Raw genomic sequence first — 15,734 nt, 5'->3', positions numbered from 1 at the left:
CGCGCTGCTGCAGGGACGGGCGCGGCGGGCGGGGCCCGGCTGCGGTCCCACCTCCTGCGCCTGCGTGTAGCCGGTCTCTCAGCGTTCGGTTCGGGCGGAGTCGGGCGCCGGTTTCTGCCCCATCGCATCGGGCCGTCCCAGCCGCCTACCGGGCGGCGAGTGAGGCCCGCAGCCTTCCGGGTGTGTGTGTCGTCGTCCTCCCCGCGGCCATCGGTCACCGCAGTGGAGATGAGCTCCGGATGCGCTGCGTTCCGAGGAGTGCCCATTTGACTGGGGGGGGCGAGGGGGGGAGGCGGCGGCCAGGGACAAAGTCTGAGACATAACCCCGCAAATTTCAAGGGAATTTCACGCTGGCTCTGCGTGAGATGATGTTGTAACTGACCACTCCTGAGAAGGAAACGTAAGGTGTGGTCCTGGAGTGGAGGGAGGGAGGGAGGGAGGAGGACGAGATGCATGCCGTTTTCATCCAGGGGATGGCCTAAAAGTGCACTGCCTGCCTACCCCTCCTGCTCAGCAGCCATGCTCCGTCTCCTTCTCAAGAATCTAGGGGTCAGTATGTTATCAACTGCTACTACGACTAACAAAATCAATTTGCTTTGCAATTATAAGTGCATCTCGAGGTTTTTTTTTTCACACGGGCATGCCCCAGAACCCATAACAGAGGGTCATGTGGAGTTGATTGGAAGGCACTGAGATTCTCTGGGGTACATTATGCAACAGCTTTTTGGCCCTGGCCTTGGTGCCTGCTGACAATCACCCCTGTCATTGTAGGGGGGAACCTTGGGTGTTTTGTTAGCTCCTGGCAGGGTTTTGGGGGCTTTGTGGTTTATAGGGGGTACTACAGACATTGTAGGGTCGGCCTGTTGGGCTCTTGGAGGCTTGTGAGGGGTTTTGGAGGGCCTATAGTGGCCTTGCAGGATTTAGGGGATCCTACAGGCTTTTAGGGGGCCTATAAAAGCCCCCAAACTATATTTAACCCCCCACAAACCTGCTTTAGAAAGCAGGAACATCTAAACTGTTCCCCTCGGCCCCTAAAATATTTCAACACCCCAAAACCAATCCTAAAACCACTGAAGTTATCCCAGCAACCCCAAGTCCTCACTAAATCTCTCCGAGCCACCCCTAGAGGAAGATGACAGCCCTTTTCCATAGGAAGGAAAGCCCAGAGCCTGCATGTTTCAGGGGCAGACAACAGGCTGTGCAGGGGAGGGAACGACCAGCAGGACCTTTCTCCACCTCACCCCCCATTTCCAAGGTGCAGCAGCACCAGGTGTGACCAGTGAGGATGAGGAGGGGGTGGGTCCTGCCAGAGGCTGCTTTCAGGGCCTTACCTGGGCACACCCGTGCAGGGAGCTGCTAGATGAAAGGGGCCAATGGGGACATCCCGAGCGTCTCTCCAGGAACCATGGCTGGACCATCTTGTAGGGACTGGGGAGCAGCTGGATGCACCTGGGCACAGAGCACTGGTTCCAGAAAATGCCAAAGGAAAAGCCCTTGTGCCAAGGGGCTGCACCTGAGCAGGTAGGGCAGCATGTGGGGTCCCAGGGAGTATCTTTAGCCTTTCCCCTTTCATCTTGTCAGTCCTCCCCAGTGCCTCCTTGGAAAGCAGCCCCGAGCTGCTGTCACCGATGCCGAAATAATCCTCAACCTCGGGGAGCACCCACGGGGGCGGGGCCATGGCTGGGCCACGCCCACAGCACACCAAGCCACGCACACGTGCATGTAAGCCATGCCCACCCCTGCCCCAAGCCCCGCCCACCATGCCCCAAGCCATGCACACCCCGCATAAAGCCCCGCCCAGACCCGCACCAAAACCCACGCCTACTCTGCCCCGAACCCACGCCCACAACATCCTAAGCCCCCGCTCACCCCTGCACTATAGCCACGCCCACACCGCTGGAACCCCCGCCCACATCACATGAAGCCACGCCCACGCATCGCTAAGCCCCGCCCACACCGCCCAAAGCCCCACCCACCCCACCTGAACCCCGCCCATTCCCCTTTAGCCCCGCCCACGCCGCCGGAAGCCCTGCCCACACGCCCCTCTAGCCCCCGCCCCCTCTAGGCCCTGCCCCCACCTGCCACGGTGAAGCGTCCATGTAATTAAGGAGGTTAATTAAGCAAGGCACGGCCACGCTGAGGTGGGGGCGGGGCAGGTGGGGCGGGGCCTTCCCCGGAGGGGGCGGGGCCACCTCTGGCTGTGGCCGCCCCGCCCTCTCCGTGACGCCATCGGGGTGAGCCAAGGTGGGGGAGGGGCGGGGGAGGCTATGGGGGGGGGAGGGGCCCTGGACAAAGCAGGGGCAGTCGAGTGCTGAGAGTGGGGGAGGGGCGGCCCCAAAAAAACCCAAAAAGAATCCCAAAATTCCCACGAAACCCAGAATCGCCCCAAAATCCTCTCAGGGCCCCCTAAAAAACCCCAAAAAATTATCCCAAATCCCCCAAATTTCCCCAAATTTCCCTAAAATCACCCAAAAAACCCCAAAATATCCCCCAAAAAGCCTCAAAATTCACCAAATTCCCCCAAAAAACCCTAACATCCCCTCCAGACCCCCCAAAAATCCCGAAAAAGCCCCAAATTTCCCCAAAATCCCCTCAGGGCCACCAGAAAACCCCGAAAAACCCCCCAAAAACCCAAAATCCCCTCAGGACCCCCCCAAAAATCCTCAAATTCCCAAAAGTTCCCCCAAAATCTCCCCAAATTTCCCCAGAATCCCCAAAAAACCAAAAATCCCCTCAGGACCCAAAAAAAACCTCCAAAAAAGCCCCAAAATTCACCAAAAGCCCCAAATTTTCCCCCCCCGATTCCTCATCGTTCCCCTCACCCCCCCCCCCCCAAACTCTTTCAGGACCCTCCGAGCCCCCCCAAAAATCCCAAAATCCCCCCGGTGCCTCCGCTCCGCGCGCCTCCCACGTCACCGTCGGGCCTCTCACGTGACTGCTCCCCGTGCACGTGACCGCGCAGCCACGTGACCCCCTCCCTGGACCCCGCCTTCTCTGCGCTGATTGGCGGAAGCGCCTCGGCCCCGCCTCTTCAGCGGGGGTCTCGCTTCCCATTGGTTAAAACGCGGCTGGCCCTGCATTCTCTGCGCTGATTGGTTGAGGAGCGGGGTTTGGGCAGGGGGCGGGGCCTGGGAGCAGCTCCGCCCAGGGCGCAGCCGAGGCGCTCCCAGTTCGGACCAGTTTGGGTCCAGTTTGGACCAGTACAGACCACTTTGGGGCCATTTCGGACCAGTTCAGACCCCCTAATGTGGGGCTGGGACCCACGGTGTGGTCAGTGACCCCTGCTGTGGTCAGAGGCTCCGGCCAATAGGTGTGGTCAGTCTGGTCAGCAGTCAGCACTCCGGCCAGCCTGGGTGGGTCAGTGACCACAGCTGTGGTCAGTGCTCAGGCCAGCCCAGGTGTGCTCAGCGGTCAGTGCTCAGGCCAGCACGTGGCCCACAGGCACCTTGCAGGGCTGGCCACCGGCTGCAGGGGGCACCACGATGGCCGCAGGGGTGGCGCTGTCGTCGTCGTCGCCGCTGCCGTTGGGGGGCAGCCCTGGGGGGGGAGGGGAGGGGAGTTCTAGAACGTTCTGGGGGGCACTGGGGGGTTCTATGGGTCCCATTGGGATCTATGGGGCGCTGTGGGGGTCCCACTGAGTTCTGTGGGGTTCTAGAAGGTTCTATGGGCGCTGTGGGGCTCCAGAAGGTTCTGTGGGGTCCTATGGTGCGCTACAAGGTTCTATGGGGCTCCAGAAAGTTCTGTGGGGTCCCATTGGATTCTATGGGGCTCTGAGGGGTTCTAGAAGGTTCTATGGGGTCCCATTGGTTTCTATGGGGCTCCAGAAGGTTCTGTGGGGCACGGTGGGATTCTATGGGGTCCCACTGGGTTCTCTGGGGCTCCAGAAAGTTCTACAGGGTTCCATTTGGTTCTACAGGGCTCCATGGGGCTCCAGAAGGTTCTGTGGGGCCCAGTTGGGTTCTATGAGGGTCTAGAAGGTTCTCTGGGGCTCCAGAAGGTTCTGGGGGGCTCTATGGGATCCCATTGGGTTCCATGGTGATCCAGAAAGTTCTGTGGGGTCCCATTGGGTTCTATGGGGTTCTAGGGGGTTCATTGGGGGCCTATGGGGCACTGTGGGGCTGCAGAAGGTTCTATGGGACTCTAGATGGTTCTGTCGGGGTCTGTGGGGGTCTATGGGGTCCCATTGGGTTCTGTGGGGGTCTATGGAGCTCTGTGGGGTCCCATTGGGTTCTATGGGGTTCTAGAAGGTTCTGTGGGGCACTGTGGGCATCTATTGGGTCCCATTGGGCTCTGTGGGGCTCTCTGGGGCTTCAGAAGGGTCTGGGGGGCTCTGTGGGAATCTAGAAGGCTCTGTGGGGTCCTGTGGGGCATTATGGGGCTCCAGAAGGTTCTATGGGGTCCCACTGGGTCATATGGTGTTCTAGGAGGTTCTATGGGGCACTGTAGGGCTCCAGAAGGTTCTATGGGGTTCTACAGGGGTCTATGGGGCTCTGTGAGGTCCTATGGGGTTCCAGAAGGTTCTGGGGGGCTCTATAGGGTTCCAGAAGGTTCTGTGAGGTCCCACTGGGCTCTTTGGTGCTCTAGAAGGTTCTGTGAGGCACTGTGGGGCCCCATTAGGTTCTATGGAGCTCTGTGGGGGTCTAGAAAGTTCTGTGGGGTCCCATTGGGTTCTATGGGGCTCTGGGGGGCTCCAGAAGGGACTGGGGGGCTCTGTGGGGTTCTGTAAGGTTCTATGAAGTACTATGGGGCTCTACGGGGTCCTAGAAGACGCTGTGAGGCCCCATTGGGCGCTGTGGGGCTCTAGAAGGTTCTATGCCGGTCTTTGGGGCTCCAGAAGATTCTATGGGATTCTATGGGGTCCCATTGGGTTCTATGAGGCTCTAGAAGGTTCTCAGGGGTTCTATGGGGCTCTGTGGCGCTCCAGAATGTTCTATGGGGTCCCATTGGGTTCTGTGGGGCTCTATGGGGCACTGTGGAGTTCTAGAAGGTTCTATGGGGCGCTGTGAGTTTCTATGGGGCTCCAGAAGGTTGTGTGGGGTCCCATTCGGTTCTATGGGGTCCCATTGGGTTCTATGCGGCGCTGTGGGGCTCTAGAAGGTTCTTTGGGGGTCTGGAAGATTCTATGGGGCTCTGTGGGGTCCCATTGTGTTCTATGGGGCTCTAGAAGGCCCTATGAGGTTCCATTGGGTACTGTGGGACTCTGTCGGTCTCCAGGAAATTCTGGGGGGGGTCCCATTGGGTTCTATGGGTTTCCAGAATGTGCTGTGGGGCTCCAGAAGGATGTGTGGGGGTCAATGGGGTCCCATTGGGTTCTATGGGGCTCTAGAAGGTTCTGTGGGACTCTGTGGGGCTGCTATGGGGCACTGTGGGGCTCAAGAAGACTCCGTGGGGTCCTATTGGGTTCTCTGGAGCTCTGGAAGATTCTATGGGGATCTATGGGGCACTGTGGGGCTCCAGAAGGTTCTGTGGGGCGCTGTGGAACTCTGTAGGGTTCTAGAAGGTTCTATGGGGTTCATAGAATCCCCCTGAAATAACCCAAAAAATACCCCCAAAAATACCCCAAACCCCCAAAAACAACCCAAAAAACCACCCCAAAAATGGGCAAAACCAGCCCAGAACTGCTGATGAACACTGAGGGAGGAGTCAGATGATAAAAAAACCCCCACCCCCCCCAAAAAATACCCCCAAAATACCCCTCAAAAAACCCAAATACACCCCAAAAAACCCCCAAAACCCCCCAAATAAAAACCAAAAAAGCCCCAAATAATACCCCCAAAAATACAAAAAAACCCCCCAAAAAACCCTAAAAAAATACCCCAAAACCCCCCCAACCCCCCCCCAAAGAAACCCCAAAAATACCCCCCAAAAAACCCAAAAAAACCAGAAAAAAACCCCCAACCCCCCCAAAATACCCCCAAAATAAGCCCCCCAAAAATACCCCCCAAATAATCCAAAAACCACCCAAAAAACCCCGAAATAAACAAAAAAAAAAAAAAAAAATCCCCCAAACCCCCAAAAATACCCCAATAATCACCAAAAAAACCACCCCAAAAATGGGCAAAACCAGCCCAAAATGGCGGATGGACACTCGGGGAGGGGCCGATGACAAAAAAACCCCAAAAAGCCCCCCCAAAATACTCTGAAAATACCCCCAAAATAACCCAAAAATACCCCACAAAAAAACCCAAAGAAACCCCCTCAAAAACCCCAACCCCCCCACCCAAAAGAACCCCGAAACCCCAAAAAAATACCCCCAAAAATCACCCAAAAAACCACACCAAAAATGGGCAAAACCAGCCCAAAATGGCGGACGGACACTGAGGGAGGGGCCGAGGAGGGGCCGGGTGACAAAAACCCCCCCAAAATCCCCCCAAAAAACAAACAAACCCCATAGAAACCCCCCAAAATAACCCCAAAAACGGGCAAAACCCACCCAAAATGGCAGACGGACACTGAGGGAGGGGCCGAGGAGGGGCCGGGTGACAAAAAAACCTCCAAAAATACCCTAAAAAAAACCCCCCCAAAACCCCCCCAAAAAACAAAAAAAGCCCTCAAACCCCAAAAAACCCCCATTTCCCCCAAATAACCCCCAAATCCCTGGCGGGGGGCGGGGCCTCGCCTGTCTGCAGCAGCCCCAAGCTGCTGTCGCCAATGCCGAAATAATCCTCAACCTAGGGGAGCACCCCTGGGGGCGGGGCCATGGCTGGGCCACGCCCACAGCACCCCAAGCCCTGCCCATTCAGTCACAAAGCCACACCTACATGTCCCATTAGCCCCGCCCACCCCATCCAAGCTACGCATTCTGTACCTAAGCCCCCACCTGCCTAAGCCACGCCCATGTCACCAGAAAGCCACGCCCACCCCACCCGAAGCCACGCCCACCCTCTGCCTAAGCCTTGCTAAGCCCCACCTACTCCTGACCAAAACCACGCCCACTCCGGACATAAACCACGCCCATAGTGACATAAGCTCCGCCCATGATGCCCCTTAGCCACACCCACACCCCCCATTAGCCCCATCCACCCAGACTAAACCCACCCAAAATGGCGGACGGACACTGAGGGAGGGGCCGAGGAGGGGCCAGGTGACAAAAAAACCCTCAAAAATCCCCCCAAAAAACCAAAAAAAGCCCTAAAACCCCCAAAGCCCCCAAATCCCCCCAAAATCCCCAGCGGGGGGCAGGGCCTCACCTGTCTGCAGCAGCCCCTAGCTGCTGTTGCCAATGCTGAAATAATCCTCAACCTCAGGGAGCACCCCTGGGGGCGGGGCCACAGCTGGGCCATGCCCACAGCAGCCCAAGCCCCGCCCATTCAGTCACAAAGCCACACCCATGTGTCCCACTATCCCCACCCACCCCACCTAAGCCCCAAACCCAATCTGTACCTAAGCCCCACCCACGTATCCATTTAGCCCTACCCACATTGCAATTAGGATTCTCTCTCTCTGCAGGAAAATTTTAGGATAGCCACAAATTGAGAAAAATTTGATTTTTTTTCTTCTTTTTCTCAGAAGGCAATCAACCTTCTGGTCTGGCTATTCTTTACTTCTCCCTATGAAGTAAAATCTAAAAAGACACACACATGATATTTATGGAAGGACCTCGCAATGAATTAGGAAAAATTATTACTCAGAAGATAAAACAGAAACAAGACTGTCTACACTGTATGAATTAAACATACATGAATTAGGACACAGAGCCTTCCATTCTTTAGTAACAGAACTGATGCTGTCCTGAAAATGACATTAATGAATTAGACTAGTATATGAAAACCTTCTGCATCTGCTCTAGAGGTTGGAATGAGGATGTTAAATGAGGCAGCAGACAACAAGGATGTGCTGCTGAGGGAAGCTGAATATCACTTCTGTGCTTGTGGAGTTCTGCAGTTTGGATGAAGGTCACAGGTTATCTCCAGCTACATGAAAATGAGTGATAAATACACACTGTTGGTCTTAGACTGAAAGCAGTACTAGGCAAAGAGAGTCAAAATATGGAATATTACTCAAAATCATCCCCTGGTTTTCTAAAGATCATAATCTTCTATTAGAAGACAGTTTGTTACCTTCTAATATTAAATCTATAATAGTAAAAGCACCTCAATCTTGTAGAAGTATCTAAGATACACAGATTAAGTAAGGTATATGCAGTGAGAGCACCCTAAAAACATCACAAGAGGAGTGACAATTTCTGGGATAGTAATGACATGAACAAGTATCTAAACGTTAAGTCTGAGTGAATAAGAGAATTTTTCAACTAATGGATCAGGGAAAATGTGAAAGGATGAGATATGTGATTAAAGATCATAGTGTATTCGGTTAACACAGGTGGAAAATATATTACTTTGATTCTGTATTACAACACATTTTAATTGATTTGTGTGTAGCTTTAGTTTTATACATGCACAATTTTTTAGAACACATCTTTAGACTGGGACAAACAATAAAGGAAATCCATTGTATGACTTTACATTGATCCCAGCATCACTCACTGGAATATCTTAACATTTCCTGCACAGATTCCCATTTGTTAAGATGACAACCTTGAGAAGAAGGAAACCTGTAACTGCCATTCAGAGAAGGTCTAAAAATTTAATTGCTGTTTGAACACAAAGGAGCTTTGACATGCTGTGGTTTATTGAAACACTCCTGCAGTTATAGACACATCTTTAACCACCCTACCCTCTCCCTCTTCCTCCATCCACCACTGATTGATGCAACTGGAAGATTCAGTAACTGCAGAGCAAAGTCCTGCTTACTTCCAGCTCTCCTGCCCCAGCAAATGCTCAGCTCTTCTGGGAAGATGGAGCTATGCCATAAACACATTGCACCTGAAAGGAGATGAAACCTTCCCTTCAAAGACACATGTGACCAGGTGTGACCAATGTGACTTAATTCTCACAACTATATTAAATATTCAGTACATCTGATATTCTGTTGTCAACACACAAAATACAGTTTAATTATGATAAGCCATACTGGAATCATTTACAATACATAAACGTGAAAAAACAGCATTAAATTATTTCTTGTTCCATGTGGAAAAATATACACCTTCCAACCTCCCAAGAAAATAAGACAAGGCACAATAAATTCTGGTAATTCTCTTTCTTCTGACTTTTCAGTTCCATCACAGCTCTCAAAACTAAGATTTATGTGCTATTTTGCATCTGTATCTGTTGTTGATTTTCCGCCCCTACAGGGATATAGGTGAATAAGTTTGGACAGGAAACGGTATCCCTCAAGCCAAACTGAAAGGTTTATAAAGTTGCTAATAAAAGTTTGGGTCAGGGCCTAAATATCAATCATCTGCTCATTGTCTTTTTAAACGAGCTCAGGCATTTTCCCAACTGTTCCCAGCAGGTCTCTGCCACTATTTTAAACTAAGATTTCAGCCATTTTTTTTCCCCTGTGTTGACCTCAATAATTTTTCTTTCTCCCCCCCTTTACCTGCCAAAGGCATCCATCAGGATTTTGCCAAAGGCTATCTGCTTTTGAAATTGAGAGGAATTCACTAATCGTGAGTGTCAAATCCACAGTAAATGCCATCGCCATATGGTGTACGCTGCTTTTGGGAATTATCTCAAAAGGCCTAGCTGTGAGAAGGCCGGCTGTATGTCAGGAGGGTTTTACTGCTAACTTTCATAACTCATGTCAGGTCTTTCAGTTTCTGTATTCATTGGCTTCAGTGAGTGCAACTGTTTCCTGAATTTATAAAAATGTTGTCAAGATCCCTTGATCTTGCTTCCTCTGTCTCTCTCACACAAACACATCCAAACACATTTATATACACAGTGGAATAGCATGCACAGAGGCATGCAAATCTAGCAAAAGAGAAGCTTGTAAATAAATAGCATGTCATTCTGCTTACTCAATAAATTTCTTTGGGTGTTAAACTCATGATAAACATATCATAAGCCCTGATGAAGGCTTTACAGCCTGTCCCATCACACCATCCTGAGTGTAACTCTGCAATGCATAGGAAGACATAAGTTTGAAAAACAGAGCAGAAATAGCTCCCATAAGGGCAAGGTGCTGACATAGCTGAAACATAACTAACTGGAGAGCATTTATTTTCACTAAAGAAGGAAGTATCAGTGACACATCTCTGTGCCTGTGGAGGTGTACTGCACATTCAAAGCAAAAAGAAATCTACCTTCTTTAAAAAATTGGCCATTAATACATAAATACGTCTGTGTTGAAATCCCTCAGACGGTACCATTCTTAACAAGAACTACACACAAGACTAAGAAATTCTGCAGAGAAACACGCTTTTGTGATCCAAAGAGGCAAGGAGAAAGAAAACCACATATGAAGAGTTTAACATACCCACTTAGTGATAGAAAAAGAATTATTACAAAAATAAATGTCAGTCCCCTTGAAACACTTGAGTCAGCTCTCTCAACTTTCTCTGATGCTGTAGGAAGGTGTGAATGTCCTCCATGTCTCACATCATCCCCACCAGCCACACAGGAATGTCTCCAATGCACCTCAGAGTGTTTCAAGGACTACTCCCCTCTAATTTATGTATAGTCTGTTAACATCCTCTTGGAGCAAACAGAAATACTACTTTTAAAAGACATTTATACTTCAGAAACATGTGCCCCGACACAACAAAAAACCCAGATTTTAATACTGCCCCAAGGCAGAATTCATCCATCTTTAAGGCTTCTATTATGTATTTCCTGGTTAGTAATACAAAAAACTGCTGGCAGTATCACATCGAAATGAAAGTGGCAGAATCAGAAAAACTACTGAAAAGTTTACCTTTATAGGAAAGCTTCAGTCTTGGGATATTTTGTTTTGATGTTCCAGTGACTGGAAGGAACAGCATCACTAAAGACAGCAGGCTGCAGGCATGTGGCACTTGCAAAGCTCTCATTCTGCTCTCCTCTTCTGTATCTTCTTTTGTACTATGGTGAAATATCTCCCCACTTTTCAAACAATCCAAGTTTTATCTGGAAGAAAAAAAGAAAACATCTGTAGATCTGCTTTACTGCATAAGCAACAATTCTGTAAGTAAGCCAGACCTATTTTTAAAGAGCACCTCAGTTAATTTCTTTGCTATGAAAGTATTTTTCCTCTAGTACAAGTAAATATGTTTTGTTTCTTTAATACTAAATTTACACATTTTGTCATTGGAAAAATATGTAGACTTTTCAGACACCAGTGTCTAGCCTAGCTAAAGTTTAAGCACAAATTAAATTCATGCAGTATCCATAAAAAGAACATTTGACATTCAAAAGTTCATTCCCTCACCTAGAGATGCCCTTGTATTTTACCCCCAAAAGTTTCCCTGCCTGTGCACAACTGATTGCTATAGTTTACTTCAAAATCTTGATGCTTTCCACTACAGGTCACCTCAAGTTTACTTCAAAAGTTTTCCCTACCTGTCCATTACTGATTATCTCAATTTTTACCTCAAATAAGTCATTCTCTACCTACAGACACTGGATAGTAAATCATACAAAGATCTAAAACTCTGCACAAGAAACAGCAGAAGGTTTTCCATGAATAACACAAGTTCCTTTTTTCCCTCCTCTGCCTAGGACTGCTACCAGGAGACAGGAGAGTTTGTTATCAACACTTGAACCTCCCAAGCATTGTTATTTCTCAGAGAACTGGGCCAGCACTGAGCTACTCCCATGCGCCTGCAGGGCTCTGGGGAGGGGCAAGACAACGTCCCACTCCTGCCTGGAGAAATTTCAACACCCTAAAAAGTCATTTCCCTTCTCTCTCTCTGACCCACGGCCAAAGCAGCTGTGTAGAACAACATGGACTACTCATGGAAGGGATGATTCAGTTGTGGGAAAAACACTAAAGAAAGACTATCACCCCAAATTTCAGGGTGAAAACACACTGCTTGTTAACAGGAGCACACAAACTCATTTAAACCAGAGAGGAAACTGCACACCAGGAAAAGAGCTGGAAGATATGCTCTGCCTTGATTGATAATTCCAAAGGAAATTCCCCACGGATCATAGGCAATTACCTATCATTTTACCTCCATAATCACTGGATTTCTGACTTGGGTTTCTGTGGAAGTGTCTCACAGATGCCTTGAGGGGTCAGGGGCTTGGTTGGATTCTTTGGGGTTAGTCCTGACAGGCCCAGGCCAAACCCACCCACCTGCATCGCTGCTCCACCCCGAAGTTGCATGAAATACTGAGAACAGTTTATAAATACTCCCCTTCCCTGTCCTTCCTTACACATCCATGGAGGAAATGTACTCTATCCACTGTTCCCAAGAGCATCTCTCCAGCCCACATCCCAGTTTTCACAAACACAAACCAAACAGACCTAAGACAACTATTCCATCAGTGCCTGCAATTCTCAGCTCCCTGTTCCCTGCCACTCACACAGCAATCTCACCTCAGCCCAGAGACTCCCTATCCCCAAAGGGAAACACAACCTGACAGGGCACAGCTCTGGCACCACATTTCCCCTTGTTCCTGGAAAGTCCTAGGTAAATCCAGTCCCTCAGACCTTGCATCCCTGAACACCAGGAGAGCTGGAGTTTTACCCAGATCCCAGCACCCTGCACAGCTGCACTGAAACGAGCACAGGCTGATTGCTCCACCCAGCACCATCCCTCATTTTCCTCCCATTGCTCCCCAAGCATCCCCAAACCACCCTGTGTCTGTGCCGGGGCCAGGGCCTGCCCCAAGCCCAACCAGAGGCTGTCACCCAGCCCTGCACCAGCTGCCACCCCTGGGAGAGCTGGGAATGCACTGAGAGCTCGGCTCCCCAGTCCTCAGACACACAAATAATGCCCAACCTGCCCCTCTGGGCACAGCCAAACACCACAACTCCATCATCCCCAAGGAACTCTGGCAGTCGCCTCTTCACCTCTGCCCTTTTCCAAAAGACACAGGTAGGACTGGGCTGTCAGAAATGGTATTCCCTAGGCAGTTCATCCCAGCAGAGAGGAGAAGAGGAACCCTGTGTCCCTCTGACTGACCCCACAGCATGGGCAGGACCAGCTGGGTTTTTTGTATTCTAAATTTTAAAATGAACTGAAGAACCTGAAAGGCAAAAAACAACACACACATAAGGTTAGAGCTGGTCAACACACACACAGACAGACACACCCCTTCTTCAGCTTACACTCTGACTGCAGCCCTTACTAGAAACACTCCCCCCTAAAGAAGATGCTTTAACATCTTCCATCTGCTGCTCCTTGATGTGGAACAGTAGATCCTGGGAAAATTGGTAGCATCAGTGACCATAGGGATCAAAATTTGCCTCAGGGACCTGCAAGACAGCATGAGGCAGTCTGCAAGAAGCTGACAGCTAGGAGTTATCCCCACACCAGGCCCATAAACTTTCTACCCAAAAGCCCATAGACAAGAGAGGAGAGTTTTAAAACTGTTCAAACTAGCCATGACTGAATGTGCCAGGGCAGGGCAGCTCCAAGCATAAGTGGCACATGGACATACAGTGCATCAAATATAAGCAAAGATGACATGAAGACTTGAGATAACGCTTCAGAAGATAAATTCTTGAGACCAGGATGCTTTGAGGCAACGGAAGCTACGAAACTACTGCAGTGAGGAGGGTCTAGTACACTTCATACAGAAGTCCAAGGGAATGGCACATGAAAAAAAGATACTACCAAAACTGAGAGGGAAGATGGAGAGGAACATCTTGTATACTTCTTCTGGTCTCAAAAAGCAAAACCATAAAGATGCCAGAATAAGCCCGATCCAGGAAAGTATGCAAGTGCTCCTGCTGCCGATATGGCCCATAACGATGCCTGTAAAGCATTGAGACATCACAAAGCCCTATGGCACTGAAGACAACGGACACAAACCACATAACAGACACAAACTGAAACGGCCCAGCAGTTTTACCTGATGGACCCAAGATTCCTAGTGCAAGATGAGCCAGAGGCCGATGACGCCGAAGGAAAGAAGGCTCTACGGCAGTAGTACGTGACAGTGAAATGTAAACTCCTTATGAGAAGTTAGTGCCAAAGCTGGTAAGAGGATGCATGCTCAAGAAGCGCAGTAGGCCTAGAGAAGGAGGCAACGACTGCCAGGTGATACAAAGGGATCTCTAGAGAATGATTCTGCTGCCAAAGGCAGAAGTGACGTCACAAAACATGACCGACCGACAAATGGCCAAGATGCAAGATGCCCGCGTGCTATGCTCAAAAGTGCTCAAAAGCATGGCTACACTGAAGAGTAGGCAAAATTTAGACCATGGCAATCATGCCAGACCCGAAGGCAGGCTCCTCGGGTGAAAAGATGGACAATGACAAATCCAATGATGCGAAGCTCACGAGAACAAGGAGATGGGTTGGAACTGCCCGGCCCGGCAAAGGCTCAAGTGATGCTGAAGAGAAACCCTCTCTCCCTTAACCTCCAAGGGGCCCGGCCCACTACAGCCCTCTCCTCTCAGCTAACTTCAAATTGCCTCCTGTGATTCCAAAGGTTTTGCCTTCTCCCAACCAACAGTCCCCACACTTAGCTCTCTGAAGACCAGCAGACGAAATCCATCCTTGACAGAAAAGAATGCTTCAGCACCGTGGATGTCAATACATGGCCCAAAGTCCACTTGGGCGGCTGCAAAAGATAGAGAATAATGACAAAATTCAGACTGTGATGACACGTCCCAGAAGTGACCCCTTGCACAATGCCCCTCTCCCTCATAACTGCCGAGGCTCATTGCTTACCGAGCATTTCCAAACTTAGGCTCTGCACCTACTTGTGGTACCTAAGACAACAAAACAGAAACTGCGACTATTGCCCTCCAGAAGAATAATGCGCGGTCTCCCTCTGCACCACTGGCCCAGGCTCACCTCAAATCTCCATCTGACTCCGGAGGTGGCCCGGATGATACCTGCAAAGCGAAAAGGGACACGCTTCGCATGCTGCCACGTACCTCTCACCTATCAGTCGCCCCACCTAAATGCCAACTCACCTGCTCGCCTCTGTCCCTTGGCATGCCCAGGGCAGCAGCAGCACCTGCAGAGAAGCAAAGCAAAAAAACATGCTGAGAGACTGAAACCACAGCCTCCCCACTCCAACTGAAGTACACCACACCTATACCTTAAGCTTGCACCCACCTGGCCTCCAGCATCCCAGGGCCAGGACACCTTCCCAGTGGACCACCTAAAATGCACAAACAAAAATGGATGCTTAGAGCTGCACCAGAAACTGATACCCAAGCAGTAACAACTCATTCTGTCCACCAGTCACCGCTCACCTCGCTCCATCGACCTTGACCACTGATATTCAGCATTACTTCCTACAAATAAAGATGAAGAACAAAGCTGTAACACAGTCACCATTTACACTTGCCCTGCAAAGACAAACGGTGACTGACCTTCCTGTGGGAACCACCTCACCTGGTATGGGGCACTCTGCCACAGATTCAATCCATCTGCATCTGAAAGAAAGTTATGACAAAAGTCAAAGTACTGCATGAGGACTTACCAGCTCCAGACATCTTGTGTCAATCTAGAAATACCATCTTGAGTCCAACTAATCCCTACATTACAAATGTCAAGTCCCTAGGACTTATCCTATTACACCTACACCCAGACTATGTAGCAGGGCAAAGCAGCCCCGGGCTAAACACACAGACACCTGTGACACAGGAGATGACAAACAAGGGGATGCAACAAGGAGAGGAAACTCTCAGCAAGAAGAATTACCAATGAGATGACCTAGATGAGGCCGATGAGGCTCAAAGAACTCTGGCAGAAAAAGACCCTAACAGAAGGATTTATGCCA

The 15,734-nt window shown here is 50.2% G+C and overlaps 3 long non-coding RNA genes across 3 annotated transcripts; 2 read left to right on the top strand and 1 right to left on the bottom strand.

Annotated features, from left to right (window-relative positions):
- Positions 1-43: 43 nt before the first annotated feature.
- LOC125335804 lies at positions 44-9,011 on the top strand. The gene is made up of 3 exons (XR_007207550.1): positions 44-549; positions 1,350-1,521; positions 8,514-9,011. It is a non-coding gene; the product is annotated as an uncharacterized LOC125335804 (long non-coding RNA).
- LOC125335806 lies at positions 3,785-4,403 on the top strand. The gene is made up of 3 exons (XR_007207552.1): positions 3,785-3,827; positions 4,318-4,357; positions 4,388-4,403. It is a non-coding gene; the product is annotated as an uncharacterized LOC125335806 (long non-coding RNA).
- LOC125335805 lies at positions 8,567-12,560 on the bottom strand. The gene is made up of 2 exons (XR_007207551.1): positions 11,987-12,560; positions 8,567-10,952 (listed from the first exon to the last, which is right to left on the bottom strand). It is a non-coding gene; the product is annotated as an uncharacterized LOC125335805 (long non-coding RNA).
- Between the last annotated feature and the right edge of the window lie 3,174 nt (positions 12,561-15,734).

Source organism: Corvus hawaiiensis, chromosome 19 (assembly GCF_020740725.1).
Source record: "Corvus hawaiiensis isolate bCorHaw1 chromosome 19, bCorHaw1.pri.cur, whole genome shotgun sequence".
Lineage (NCBI taxonomy): Eukaryota > Metazoa > Chordata > Aves > Passeriformes > Corvidae > Corvus > Corvus hawaiiensis.
This window is presented reverse-complemented; position numbering and strand designations above follow the sequence as displayed.